The sequence below is a fragment of the Eulemur rufifrons genome, chromosome 19 (assembly GCF_041146395.1).
Source record: "Eulemur rufifrons isolate Redbay chromosome 19, OSU_ERuf_1, whole genome shotgun sequence".
NCBI classification, from domain to species: Eukaryota; Metazoa; Chordata; class Mammalia; order Primates; family Lemuridae; genus Eulemur; species Eulemur rufifrons.
The window spans coordinates 102,699,613-102,714,625 of record NC_091001.1 but is presented as its reverse complement, the minus strand read 5'-3'; positions in this window follow the sequence as shown (position 1 = coordinate 102,714,625).

Here is a 15,013-nt window from a genome sequence, read left to right as displayed (position 1 = left end):
AAGGCCCTAATTAAGAAAAAGGGAAGAGAGGGATGACTTTCTCTTTGTCACAGGAACAATGCCAATTTCAGGCATAGGATTGAGTATTATTACTTACAGCCACTGACCCTTAATTTCACTCTGGGTGAGGGAGGTAATTCTCCCTTATTTCTGATATCCCCAAGTCCCTCAAGAGACTGACCTTTCCATTGAAGAAGATACTTTCTTAGGTAAAGGAGAAGGAATCTTTGACCGGTTGTATTTGATTCTTTTATTACTTTTTAGCTGTCCAAACCACCCTTATGGAAGCTGACTCAAACTATTTCAAGAAAAAAAATCTATAACAGAAAATGCCAGTCATTCAAATCTCACTCATTTAGAAGTTAGGCCAATTCACATAGGACCTAAGCTAAATTGGCACTTGAAAAAGGATTTGATAGGTTTTGGAAAAGGGGACTTACCTAGCAAATCAATAATATAAACAGAAATGTATGAGCCAGGGAGACACTGGTCAAATACTCATAGCTTGCCGATTTACAGCTTATGTGTCTAGGAAGGTACACAATAAAACCTCTGTTTTCTCATCCACTCATATAATGCGTGGACTAACAGCATTGGCCTCATAGGGATCTATAATGGTTAAGTGAGATGATGCACGTGACACAATTTGCACAGTTTCTAGTGTGTCATATGTACCCCAAAGGTGATAGTTTCTATTGTTCTAAAACATTCATGATTGCCAAAACAATCAAAAGAGCAAATGCAAATGATTTTCTATTTCTTCAAATTGGCCCAAGAAGCCAAAGTCCATATAGATGAGCCCTCATTAGTCTCGCTAACTCACACACATAGAGAACTTGAAAGTCATAACAAGCCATTAAGAATTCTCAAATTTGAGTTTCAGAGCTACTAGTTTTCCCCCAATCCACTCACATCAACAATGCCTGCAAAATGGCTGTTTTTCCACACAAGGATTTCTTTTGTACTTAATATCATTGCATTGGGGAAAAGACAGTCTGTTTAATAAATGGTGCTGGGAAAACTGGATATCCATATGCAGAAGAGTGAAGCTAGACCCCTATCTCTCACCATATATAAAAATCAAATCAAAATGGATTACAGTCCTAAATCTAAGACCGGGAATTATGAAACTACTAGAAAAAAACATCAGGGAAATGCTTCAGGGCATTGGTCTGGGCAAAGACATTTTGGGTGAGATCCCAAAAACAAAGGCAAGAAAAGCAAAAATGAGCAAATGGGATTACCTCAAGCCAAAAAGCTTCTGCACTGCAAAGAAAACAATCAACAAAGTGAAGAGAAAATCTAAAGAATTGGAGAAAATATTTGCAAACTATCCATCCAAGGCATTAATAACCAGAATATATAAGGAATTCAAACAACTCAATAGCAAAAAACCAAATAATGTGATTAAAATATGGGCAAAAGATCTGAATAGACATTTCTCAAAAGAAGGTGCATAAAAGGCCAATAGGTATATGAATGCCCAATATTACTAATCATCAGAGAAATACAAATTGAAACCACAATGAGATATCATCTCACCCCATTTAAAATGGCTTTTATCAAAAAGAAGAAATAACGAATGTTGGCAAGGATGAAGAGAAAGGGGAATGTTTATATATTGTTCGTGGAAATGTAAATTAGTACAGCCGCTATGGAGAACAGTATGGAGATTCCTCAAAAAATGAAATATAGAACTACCATACAATTCAGCAATCCCACTGCTAGGTTTATATCCAAAAGAAAGGAAATCAGTATATTGAAGAGATATCTGCACTCCCATGTTTTTTACAGCACTATTCACAACAGCCAAGATATGGATGCAACCTATGTGTCTATCAATAAATGAATGGATAAAGAAAATGTGGTATATACACAGTGGAATATTATTCCACCATAAAAAAGAATGAAATTCTGTCACTTGCAGAAACGTGGATGGAACTGGAGAACATTATGTTTAGTGAAATAAGCCAGGCACAGAAAGGCAAATACCCACACTTATATGTGGCAGCTAAAAAAGTAGATCTCATGGAAATATTGAGTTGATTGGTGGTTACCAGAGGTTGGGAAGGGGAGTGGGGAGAGGGGATGAAGAGAGGTTGGTTAATGGCTGCAAAAATACAGTTAGAAGAAATACAATCTAGTGTTCAATAGTATAGTAGGTTGACTATAGTTAACAATAATGTATCGAATAGTTCAAAATAGCTAGAAGAGATTTGGAATATTCCCAATATAAAGAAAAATTATGGGAGGTGGTGGAATTCCCAATTACCTTGATTTGGTCGTTACACACTGGATGTATCAAAGTATCACATGTTTTCCCAAAATATGTGCAACTATTACGTATCAATCAGAAAAGATCATTGCTATTCTTTCATCTGTTCTAGGGCAGCCACCTAATAGGTGGGGAGGAAAAGATACAGACTTTGAAGCCAGGAGTCCTATAACACAATCTGATTCTGTTACTAGCTTGTGACCTTGGGCAAAAACACTTTGTTCTACCTGCTGTGCTTTGAATTTTTCATTTGTAGCAAGAATTTTACAAAATGTGCTAGGATTTGAACAAAAAGTTCTAGTTCATGAGGGAAAAAGTTATTAAGTCTACAGGTAAATGTATGTTTAATTATTTGTTTCATTTTCTTGTAGTTTGTTAAGAAACTGACAAAGAGTTTTCCAGATCAACTATATCATTTTGCATTCCTATCTGTCAATGTGGATGTATGATCCAGTTTCTTTGCATCATCACCAGCACTTGCTATTGTCATTATTTTTAAAATCGACAAATAAAAATTACATATATTTACAGTGCACAATATGTTTGGGAATATATAGACATTATGAAATGGCTAAATCAAGCCCATTAACATATACATTACTTTACGTACTTATCTTTTTTTGTGATAAAAACACTTAAAATCTACTCTCTCAGCAATTTTCAATTATATTAAGACAATACATTGTTATTAACTGTAGTCACCATGTGAATGGAGTGGTTTTATATATTCTGCTTGTTCAGGTTGTTTGGAGAAAGAACTACATATTTTGGCTTCTTATTATAATTTGGCATCCCCCCTTCCCTCAGCTTGGAGTAAAAATCAGGTGGTTTCTACCCCTTACATTATTTATTGCTCGTTACTTTATTTCTCTTACTAGGAGACTGCTTTGATTGTCCACATAAATGCCGTCATGTGAAAGGGTTTTGGAAATGATCAGGGCTGCGATGAAATTAAGTAAAAACTGCAGGCCCCTTGGAGGCTGGGTCACAGCAGCTGTATAAAATAAGAGGCAAAATGATAATTTGGGGTATGGATGACTCTGACCCAAACCTTGACTAGGGCAATGAGGATTTATGCTCTTGTCTTGTCTTTTTATGGTTTGTAAAGCTTTCCTTGGAAAAAGCATGGGCTGTTGAGTTAGAAAAGTCTGAATTTAAATCCTAAATCCACAACTCACTAGCTGTGGGACATTAGGTAATTTAGTTAATCTCTATGTTCTTCAATTACCTCATGTGTAAATGGAAGTGGGTAATATTTCCTCCTAATCACTTCACTGATCTCATTTCAGTCACACTATCACACAAGCTCATGGTTACCCCAGGGCCTTTGCTCATACTCTTCTCTTTGCCCTGATAATCTTCCTCCCTGCTCTTTCCATGGCTGGTTGTGTTTTATTCTCCAGCATAGCTGAAAATGTCAGTTGCTTAGAGAAGCTTCATCTTAATATTTTTACCAATTCAGTTCTCACTCCCCTACCCCCAATATTTTCCATGGACTCATTGTTCCTTTCTATTGTTTTCCCTTCTGTAAACTCTATAATTTTGTTTACCACTGCATGTTCAGCACCTATACAATGCCTGTCATATAGTAGGATATTGATAATATTTATTGAGTGACGAATAAATAGGTGAATGAATGAATAAAATAATTGTCATAAGGATTAAGTGGGACAACAAATTAAAACATCTTCAAAAAGTACTTGACACATAGTAAAAATTCCAGAAGTCAGTTTATTTCCTATACTTTAGTCCAATAAACATTCGTTGGGCACTAAATATATGTAGACATTATACAAAGGTGCTGGATTTCCCATGATGACAATGGGAATCCAGGACATTAACTGACATGAACAGGCTAAGGTAGTTATGAAGGAAAAGGAGGTAACTTATGTTAATAAATTTAATAGCTGTCCTTTGCCTTGGTCTTTTAAATTGGATAAAATGAATTATTATTTATGAGAAAACTCAAATATAGCTTTTGAAGTTCTCTGTGTTCAAGTTTACATTTCACTCTTTACAAAACATGATTTCCTGGTTCTATGAAAATAGGACTAAAGGGCTTTCTTCAACATTGGCTAGATCTTTAAAATGTCATTCAGACAAATATTAACTTTCCCTTCCCAAATATGTGATTAGTTCTATTTCACTTGGGATGGTCAGTCCTTCAGAATCTATGAATGATTCAGAAGGAAATGTTTTTACTAATTTTATATTTATTTCTATTGATTTTTAAAAAGAACAGTACAGCCAGACAACTCAAAATTCAATTCTGTACAACTTGCAAGGGCATTGCATTGAATTGATAGAATGAATGCGAATCACTTTATCAAACAGGTTTTGAGCACCTGCTACATGCCAGGCCCTACACCAGGCGCTTTGGGAAATCCAAAGATAAGCAAGAAAATGCCCTCACTTACTGGGAACATACAGTCCACTGAAACACAAAGACAAGCCCACAAATGCTTACTATATGAGACAGAGTAATTGCCAAAGAAGTCTCAGGACATTGTGAGAGCATGGAGGCTGGAAAACGGACTTTCTGTGTAGCTTCACAGAGCAAAACTAGACAGATGTCATCCAGGTAACTTTTCCTGGGAAAAAACAATTTAATGACAAAGACAACTTTCTTAATAGGCAGATGGGGTAAGTGATGAATTTATCTCATATTTCCCTCCTGACGTCACATCTACCAGTTAGGAGAGTTGAGTTGCAAGTGACAGAAAGTCTAATTCCAACTAGCTTAAGCAAAAGACAGAGTCCGTGGCTAATGTAAATGAAAATGGCTCTGGCTCAAGCTATGCCCTCAGAAGTACTTTCTCTCCATTGATTGGCTCTGAGTCCTGCTGTGTGGGTCCCATTCTCAGGGAGGATCTCCCTTCATGGTCAAAGCATGGCTGCAGGAATTCCAGGAGGTGTGTCCCTCTGTCTCCAGCTTTGAGTCCACGGGAAAGGCTGAGGGTCTCACAAAGTTTACATGGTGTCTTATGGCTCTGATTGGGTGTTTTAACCATCTCTGCATAAATTGCTGTGGACAGGGGAATGCAGTATGCTGACTAGCTCTGGCCAATAAGGCTCTAGAACTGGGAGTGGGTTGAACTCCAACCACACTACAGTGGCTGGAAGTAAGCAAAATTCTGGTGCACTTTACCAAAAGAAGGGTAAAAAGTTTAGAGAGCAAAAAGTGTACTCCATCTAACTAGGCAGATCAATTGGTAAAGAATAACTTAGAAGTGGTAATTGAAACAAAATAGTGATGGAGGACATTATGCTAAGTGAAATAAGCCAGATACAGAAAGACAAATGCTGTACAATCTCATTTATATGTGGAATCTAAAATCATAACAGTAAAGAGTAGCATGGTAGTTCCCAGAGACTGAGTGGGAGGTGGGAATGGGGAGAATTTGGTCAATGAGTACAAAGTTTCATTTAGACAGGGGAAATATGTTTTTCAGATCTATTGCACAGCACGTTAACTATAAATAATAATGTAATGTTTATTTAAAAATCACTAAGGGAGTAGATTTCAAATGTTCATGCCATGAACACATAAATGATAAGTATGTGAGACAGTGGATATGTCAGTTTGATTTAAGAATTCTATAAGGTATACATATATTAAAATGTAACATTGTACCCCACAAATACACACACACACACACACACACATATAGTCAATTAGAAATTTAAAAAGAATAAAAAAGTGATGATTTTTCCAAATTGTTTTAAAGTTATAATATAACTGTTGTACCCTGCTGTTGTTCCTCATCTTTCATTTTCAAAAATAATACATTTTCTCCAATGCCAATTTATTAGACGTATACTGAGGCCTCACATGGCCTAGAACTATGTCGGATGTATGCCGTGTAATTATATATTCCCTATTCTAAAAAGTTTTCTGTCCCCTGAAATAAGTAGAAAGGACAGGACTAGAAATTTCCAATGTTTCTGCTTTTTCTCTTTTTAAAATATTTCCAGACAATATGAATGTCACAAGAAAGACACTCAACAAACCAATAAAGAAACTGACATTGGACTGCATTAGTTCCTCTGATGTATGAGCTCTTCCAATATAGTTAAGATAATATCTGTCTTTCATCCAGCTGCCAAAGTGATCCTCTTAAAATATGAATGGAACCGGGCATTTGCTTATGTGGTCATTACTTGTGGTCACTACTCTGCAAAGTGATTCCTGGGAGGGCTGTGGTATTTAAGGACTGAGAACAATATAGAGAAATGTAGACCAATTCCAAATTCCCAAGCATGGTTCTCAGTTGGGGTCTCATTCTCCACCATTTCCTGTTCAAACACTTGACATTTCAGGCCCAGTGAGCTCCGTAGGTCCTAAACATGTGACTGTCATTGCACATGCTGTTTCCTCTGTCCTATTTTCTATATACCTCAAGTTGAAGATCAAATGTCACCTCCTCTGTGGAAACTTCTCTAATTTTCCTGCACAGATTTAGTTTCCTTCTCTTATCTTCCATAGCATTGCGTAAAGCTTATGTCTCTGCTGAGCATTCATTCATTGCATAGTAGTGGGTTTTCCTTGTCCATCTCTTACACCCTGGGACTATGAGCAACTTGGAAGAGAGCAGTGTCTCATTCATCTTTATATTTCCAGTACTAGCTTAGGGCTTGGCATGTAGATACTGGTTGAAGATTAAAGGAATGTGAACAAGGATAGCCTGAGGGCTGTTGCAACAAAAGAGTCATTTCTAACTATTATTTTCTAGTAGAAATTTATTTTCTTAATCATTTATCTGGGACATGAATTTTTACCTATACAGGGTTATTTTCAAAGTGCCTCAATCAGTTAAAAAAATAAGCTGGGCCATTGATCAGAATCACTTTAAGAAGCACCAAGGTAGAGAAGGAATGAAACTAGAAGGGCCTGAGACGACCTGGGTGTCTGTCTCCCCTCCACAACTAACATGCTCTGTAACCTTTCGGTTAATGTCCAAGCAACTCAGTTTTCTCATCTTTAAAATGGAGCCTAAGAAGGAGTAGGTCATCTGAGATAGATCACTCAGCTCTACACCGTAGCTGGAACCAAGGAACCTTTAGGGTTGTGAGGGACTCTAAGGTTGTGTCTCCCAAACTTCACCCTAGACACAAGAATCTGCTGATCGGGCCTCCCAAGAAGTGGCATCTGACATCTGAACGAGCCCTCCAGGGGCAAGGTATTTACTTCATCAACCCCCTCCCCTCACCCCACTTATTGCTGGGCAGCATTCATGTTGGAAAGTTCTCTACCCTGAGCTAAAATTTACTTTCTCTTTGTAACTTTACTCATTGCTCTTGGCAGCCCTTTGGAGTCACAAAAAAAGTCAGTTCCATTTGTGTCCACGACAGCCCTTCAATCACTGTGAGACGGCTACCACAGCTCCCCCGAGCCTCATCTCCTTCAGGTCGAACAGCCCAGGCCCCTTCAAACATCTTTCATGTGGCAGACGCTGATGTCGTCCTCTTCTGACCACCGTCCTTAGAACACGCCTCACTGCGCCCGTGTCAAGGTCCCTCTGGAAGGGAGCCGAGCGCTCAGAAGTGTCTGACGCAGGCAGATCGCTGCCTGTCTCCCCTCACTGCCTAAGACCTCCACAATGTTAGGTTTCTTCAGCCTCAGAATCCTGTTGGCTCAGGTTGTGTTTGTGGTTAGATGATATCTGAAATATTTCATAACTTAAAATAAAAATAACTTTAAAAATCCTCTGTCAGTCCAAGTCACCCCTTCTGGCACTTACTTATGCAATTCATTTTTTAACCCTAAATGGAAGTGTCTACATTTATCTATATTGTTCTCAGTCCTCAAATACCACAGCCCTCCCAGGAATCACTTTGCAGAGTAGTGACCACAAGTAACGATGCCAGGCTGAAGTATTGAACCAGAGTCACCCTTGTGACCTATGTAACTGCCTAAGCCCTGGCCTCATTTACCTGGCCAGCTGGTGACTGGCTTGAAAACCTACTCAGGTTCCCTCTGCTGGTGCCTCTCTTCCCTTCGCAACAGTGGGCTCTCCACTTTTCCCAACTCACTCTTTCTTTCTTTCTTTCTTTCTTTCTTTCTTCCTTTCTTTCTTTTGTTTTCTTTGGTATCTATATCAACAGTGAAAAATAACTCTCATAACCAACCTCAATCTGAATAACTACTACTGTCCTGGGAGACGCTTTTTTCCCTCTTTATAACAACAAACTAGGAGTGCACCTATTCCCCTAAATTCCTTCTTACCAGTTTTGTAACATTTTTTTATCCTGTTGGTTAAGATGTTTTTAAAATTTTAACTCCAATATCCAATATAGGCACAGTACTCTCCAGCTTTATGTCACCTGGAGATGTGATCTTCTGGCCCCCATGTCTTCACCCAAGGCCTTGATAAAGATGACTAAAGGAATGATGGCAGAGTCCTTTGGCCAACAACTAGAGACCTGCTTCAAGACTGGCTTCTGGCCATTTGTTTTAAACTCTCTTGGCAGTTAAATCAACTGTAACTCTTCCTAAACTTACCATTAGGAAGCCCACACTACTCCATTCTCCATCTTCTTAATCGACAGTCACATCTGTGTCAGCTACTGCGTTAGGTTTGAGGATACAGCAGTAAGCAAGGCATACTCACTCCCTCAATTTGCTTAGGTTTTGAACTAGGACAGATTTTTATATGATTCAATTTAACTCAGTGTGGTGTTACAGGTTCTCTGACGCACGGATAGAGTGACCCTCGGAAACACATACTAAGGGAGCCCAGTCTCGTCTTAGGGCCATCAGGGAAGCATCCCAGAAGCTGTAACGTTTGAACTGGGGCCAAATGATGAGCAAGAGTTGAAGGACGGAGGGAGGCAGAAGGAATAACACATCTGTGCAATTCTTTTGGCGCTTTGTGAAGATGCAGGTGCATTGCGGATTCTGGAGCATATAGCTGCTTAGTATATGCTGATTCAAGACAGATTTAACCTGATAACTCGATCAGAAAAAGGATATAAATTAAACATAATAGAAAAAGGAGGCTAAAATCCGTTAAATACCAAAAACACTAGAGAAAGAGGCTGTTACTAGTTTAAGAGAACTTGAGGAAAGAGGCTTTAGAGGGAAAATGTGCTGCTTCGAGTTAAGTAAGGGTAGCAAATGACAAACTTGATTTCAAATGTGAGACTGCTAAAATAAGCCTTGTAAGAAAGGACCACATCAAGAATTTTAAAGAGAGAAACACCTTCTTTGATGTGGTCTGACTATCTGATTTTATATGTGAAACCCAGTGGGAGGAATGTAATGTCTGAGATGACACCACTATTGGTTGAACTCCTGGGCAGAGTTCAACTTCTCACCTCCACAGCCCAGATCTTTCCAAGCTACTTAAGGCTGATAGCTGCCCTCAGTCCTGCCATTACACAACTCTGTCTATGTCTTAAATTCTCCACGAGAAGTGGTCCCAGGTGGTAGCGCTGACTATACAACTTACAATCAGGGAATGTGGATTTGAGTAGCCCCACCCTACTGCGTTCTGTATTGTAGCTATTGGAGAATATCGAGGGTTGTTGTCTCCAAGATTATCATACTCTCACTTCTATTGTTTTAGCTTAAACACACCTAGAATTAGAAGAGTGACATTTCTATTACTAGCTCTTTTATTTCTTTTCTTTTCCCACAAGAATTTGCTAAGTGCCCACTACAGTTCAGATACTGTACTTGGCCCTGGGGCAATAAGGATAAATTAAACAGAATCTCAGAATAATTTTAATGTACAGTAAATATAGTTGCAGAAGTACATACCAGGTAACAAATTGAGAGCATTCGTTTGGTCAAAGATGGTGGGTGAGGCACAATTAGAGGCAGGAATCCTGTAAGGGCAGTTTCAAACCGTGGGCATGAGCATGACTAAGAGACAGAAGCAGCTGTATAACTGTGCTCCAAACGCTGTTTCCCATATTACTTCTGGAATGCACTATGACTAAGTATGCTATTTCTCAAAAGCATCTCACTCCTGGGCATTGGAACAAGTATATGGGTTCTTGAATATAATGTGTCTCAAAGAATTATTTCCTATCTTGTCAGCAACAAAAAAGTAACAATTCCTTGCTTTAAAGAATGAGTTTAAGATGATGTAGTGCAGAAAGATTTAAAAAAAAAAAAAAAAACCACTCAAATGGATAGAAACTTCACAACAAAGAGTATATTTGGATAGCAAAACCATTTAGGGGTAAGTTGTCGAATCTTAAATGATGCCGAGAAAAAACATATTTGGCTTTGAAGTTTGAAAATATAGCTTCATATGCTTTATGGAGCTTAAACGATTTGAATAAAAATGAAATATCTCTCAGCTAAAAATGAAATATCTCTCAGCTAGAAATGATATAGCTGTGGTCTGATATTATTTCCTTAGGACTACAACTGAGGTGGAAAAGCAGGATATTCGGAAGGCATGGTTTTCTTTGTCTCTGTTTCCTGCTGGGTTAGATGGTGAGAGGAAAACCAGGAGAGAGAATGTGGAGCGAAGTTTGGCTTGAAGAGAAAAATAGCAAAGCTTGAAGTGTGTGACAAGAATTTTTCTCCTGGAGATTAGCAGTTACATTCTTTGTAATCCCTGCCTGTCTTTCTTTTTTTCCCTTAAACTAAGCGAGTAACTACTGGAGGGCAGGATTTAAATTACATAGTTTTTAAAGAGCAATATTGATTTAGCTTAAATCTGTTTGGTATAGTTTAAAAAGGCTGTCCTGCTTGGACTTTAATGATGACACTGCTGAAATATTTTGCAATACTAGGAGATTACATTCTATACAGATTGGGCATGAGTCTAGAATTTCATTGTTTTTGCCAACTCTTATGCCCCAAAGACTCACAGTCATTTGTCAAATAGTCTCGTATGTCTTACTGCAAAATCTAATCAGAAAACTCTAGTTATTTGGAAATGTTTTTTTAAAAAAAAGAGTGCCTAACATTCAATACAATGTCAACATTCTTTTTATATCTTTCACTGAATACGTTTTAGTTTGTTGCTTTACATAATGAGAAAAATTTTAATAATAAATCTAAACATGCTCAGACAAAGGTTTAACAACTTTTAAAGGGAAAACCAAACAAAAATGCATTAGGCCTCAAATTGAATGGTCAAAAGAAACAGGTTTGGTGAAAATATTTATCCATATTAAGTTAGTCATTGTTTCCATTTGGAGAAATAAATTGAGAAATACTTGAAATGTTTTCTTGGGATTTCATTAATTTCTGATGTCTAAGCAGCAGTGATTTGCGTATAGAGTTGTGCCCCTGAGTCACCTTTGAAAGGCCTCGAAGCTGTTTGCAGACGAGGCGTGGAGAGAGGACGCTGCCTGCACCAGGCCCCCACGGCCCTGCAGACCAGCAGGCACCAGGGCTCTGTCCTAAACGCTGTTATAAATCAGACCCACGCCTCAGGTGGACTGAGAGCAGAATGAACCAGAGAAGGAGGTTCTAGAAACCCAGCTTCTAATCCCAGTTCTCCACCCAGCACACTGAGATGCTCTGTCCTCAAGGACTGCGTGAGGTGCCCCTCCGTGTAATTGTTCTTAACGGTTTTCACCACCTTCATTTCCTCAGCCTCATTCATGCCTTGACAGCTTACCATCTGGCTGTCTGTCTTTGCAGTCTTTACTCAAAAGTTAACCATGACACGCTTGAAGCTCTGATTCAGGTGGGCCAAACGCAATGTATGTAACCTAAACATTTGTACCTCTGGAATATGCTGAAATGAAAAAAATTAAAAAAGAAAAGTTGACCATGCTTTTATAGTCCTTACTCTCTCCTTGGGCTCTGTCCCTTTGCAGTGTTGTCCACTGCTTGGTGGTGCCTCCCTTCCATCTTGGCCACTTCCTCCCCCTCAGGCCTGTAAGAAGGAAATGGCGCCTTCCTCAATTTCTCCCTGCCTCCCATCGTTTCTTTCATCCTCTTCCTCTCCCCTCAGGTAGGCAGTTACTAGAGCTTTGGTTTCAGCTCCCTTTGTTCTGTCTGGCCTCTTCCTCATCAATCATCTTTACTTTTACCACAGCAGTTATAGTGTATTGATTGTGAGTGGTTCTAAAATTTCTATCTCCAGTCCCAGTTCTCTCTGGTTGTTTTTGAACTCCTGGGCTCAAGCCATCCCCCTGGCCATGGCCTTCTGAGTAGCTAGGACTACAGGCATGGGCCACCACATCCAAGGCACACGCCACCACATCTGGCTAATTTTTAAATTTTGTGTAGATATGGGGTCTCATTATGTTGCCCAGCTTGGTCTTGAACTCCCGGCCTCAAGTGATTCTCCCACCTCAGCCAACTGAAGTGCTGGGATTATAGGTGTGAGCCACAGTGCCCAGCCCAAATCTCTCTTGACTATTTTATCTCTCTACATGGATGTTCCACTGATATCTTAAGCATTGCATATTCCAGACTAAATTTATCATTTCTTTTTTTCCAAGCTAGCTCTTCTTCTTCACTTCCCAGGTTGAAACTACCGACGTGTTTTGCATTCTTCCTGCCTCTTCCTCCGGCAGTTTTCACAGTGTCTATCTTGTCTCTTATAATATGGTTCACAGATTCCTCCACCTCCCACTCTTTTAATTACTTTTTTTTTCAGAAAAGCAAGTGTAATTTTTGATCCTCACAAGTCACACAGCTGCGTTCAAATCACTTGGGGAGTAAATATTCAATTTCAAATATTTTGACTTACATGGCTTTTCTACAACAGTTTATTTGCTTTTTGCTCATGCCCTGTAGAGTTGCGATTAGTTATTTTGTGTGTTCTGATACATTCTGCAGAGAAAAATGAAATAATGCAATAATGAAAATGACCTTAAGATATTCTCCTTTTCTCAAGGTAATTGCTAAGATTTAAATTAAGGTGGATATAACTTAGAAATATTTTGCATATTTTGCACACATATAGTTTGTAAACATGCATATGCTACATATTACATGTACTTCATATCTATCTATCTACACCAGAATCTGTAAATATACAGAGATGTTCAGAACTCTTCCTCTATGCTTAAGTAAAGGTTATGATGTAAGTTTTAATACTTTTGAATTATATTAAAAGACAGAAGGCTATGTAAAGGCGCTAGATATTTTCCTAAATTATATTATTATAACAAGAAATTAAAATATCATTTTGTCTTATTAACATATTGTAATAATTTATTTTTCATTTTTATTATTTATTTTAATATAATTTCATGCTTATATAAAAGTTACAAAAATAGTACAAAGAACTAATAGCCCTCACCCAGATTCCCCAAATATTAACATTTTATGACATTTGTGTTCTCTCTTCACATTCAAACATAGTCTATATTTTTCTGAAACATTAAAGAGTAAGTTGAAGATATATGTGGTGTTTTTATGCTTAAATACTTCAATGTGTTTCTTAAAAAGCAAATAATTCTCTTACACAACCACAGTACAGTGATCAAAATCATCTCCTTTAGTTTTTGTTTTAAACCAAAGTAACACATGCACATGAAAATATGATTACATGAAACTACTTAGAATGAAAACAATAGCCCTCTCCAGTTCTACTTCTTAGAACTGGGAAATAGTAATTATCAGTTATTTCTATTTTTCATCCTTCAGGTAATTTTGTCCCTAATTCTAAATAATACACTTACACCATTATTTCTTGGATGAGTCATACATCTAAAAATATTTGTGGAGATATTTCTATGTTCCTAGCCCTGGCCCTATATTTTATATAGATACCTCTTAAATATAGTTAACTTTAAAAACTTTCTCAAAACCATTCTATGGTCCTCAATTGCCTTCAAAGTCAATGCTGAACTTCTCAGGTACTCAAGGCCCTTGGAGATATGCTCTGCACCTGCCTTCTCATGATTATTTCCCTTTGCTATCCTTACATTTCAGGCAACTGTGTTGGTTACTATTCTCTGATGATGGTAATTCCATCCATAGATCTTTACTCATGCCTTGATTTTTCTCCATTTATTAGGTTCTCTTCCATATTCCTACTCATCAAAACTTGACTCTTTTTGGACATCTACTCAAATATCACTTTCTCATCATCTTATGACCATTCTCTCCATTTTACTTTATTATTATTATTACTTTTTATTTCAATAGATTTAGGGGGTAAAAGTGTTTTTTGTTACATAGATGAATTATATAATGCTGAAGGCAGGGGCTTTTGGTGTACCTGCCAGCAGAATAGTGTATGTTGTACCGGATAGGTAGATTTTTATCCCTCACCCCTTCCCAACCTCCTCACTTCTAAGTTTCCAATGTCCATTACATCACTTTATGACCAAATGTATCCCTTGTTAAACTCCCACTTATAAGTGAGAATATGTGGTATTTGCTTTTCCATTCCTGAGACATTTCACTTAGAGTAATAGCCTCCAGTTCCATTCAAGGTGCTGCAAAAGACGTTATTTCATTCCTTTTTATGGCTGAGTAGTACTCTATGGTGTACACACACACGCACAGAGATGCCACATTTTCCTTATCTACTCATCAGTTCATGGGTACTTAGGTTGATTCCGTATCTTTGCAATTGTGAATTGTGCTACAATAAACATTCAGGTGCAGGTGTCTTTTCGATATAATGACTTCTTTTCCTTTGGGTAGATACCCAGGAGTAGAATTGCTGGTTCGAATGGTAGGTTTACTTTTAGTTTTCTGAAGAATCTCCATAATATTTTCCATAGAGGTTGCACTATTTTTTTTGTTTGTTTTTTACTTCTTAATAATTGCCATTCTGACAGGAGTAAGGTGGTATCTCACTG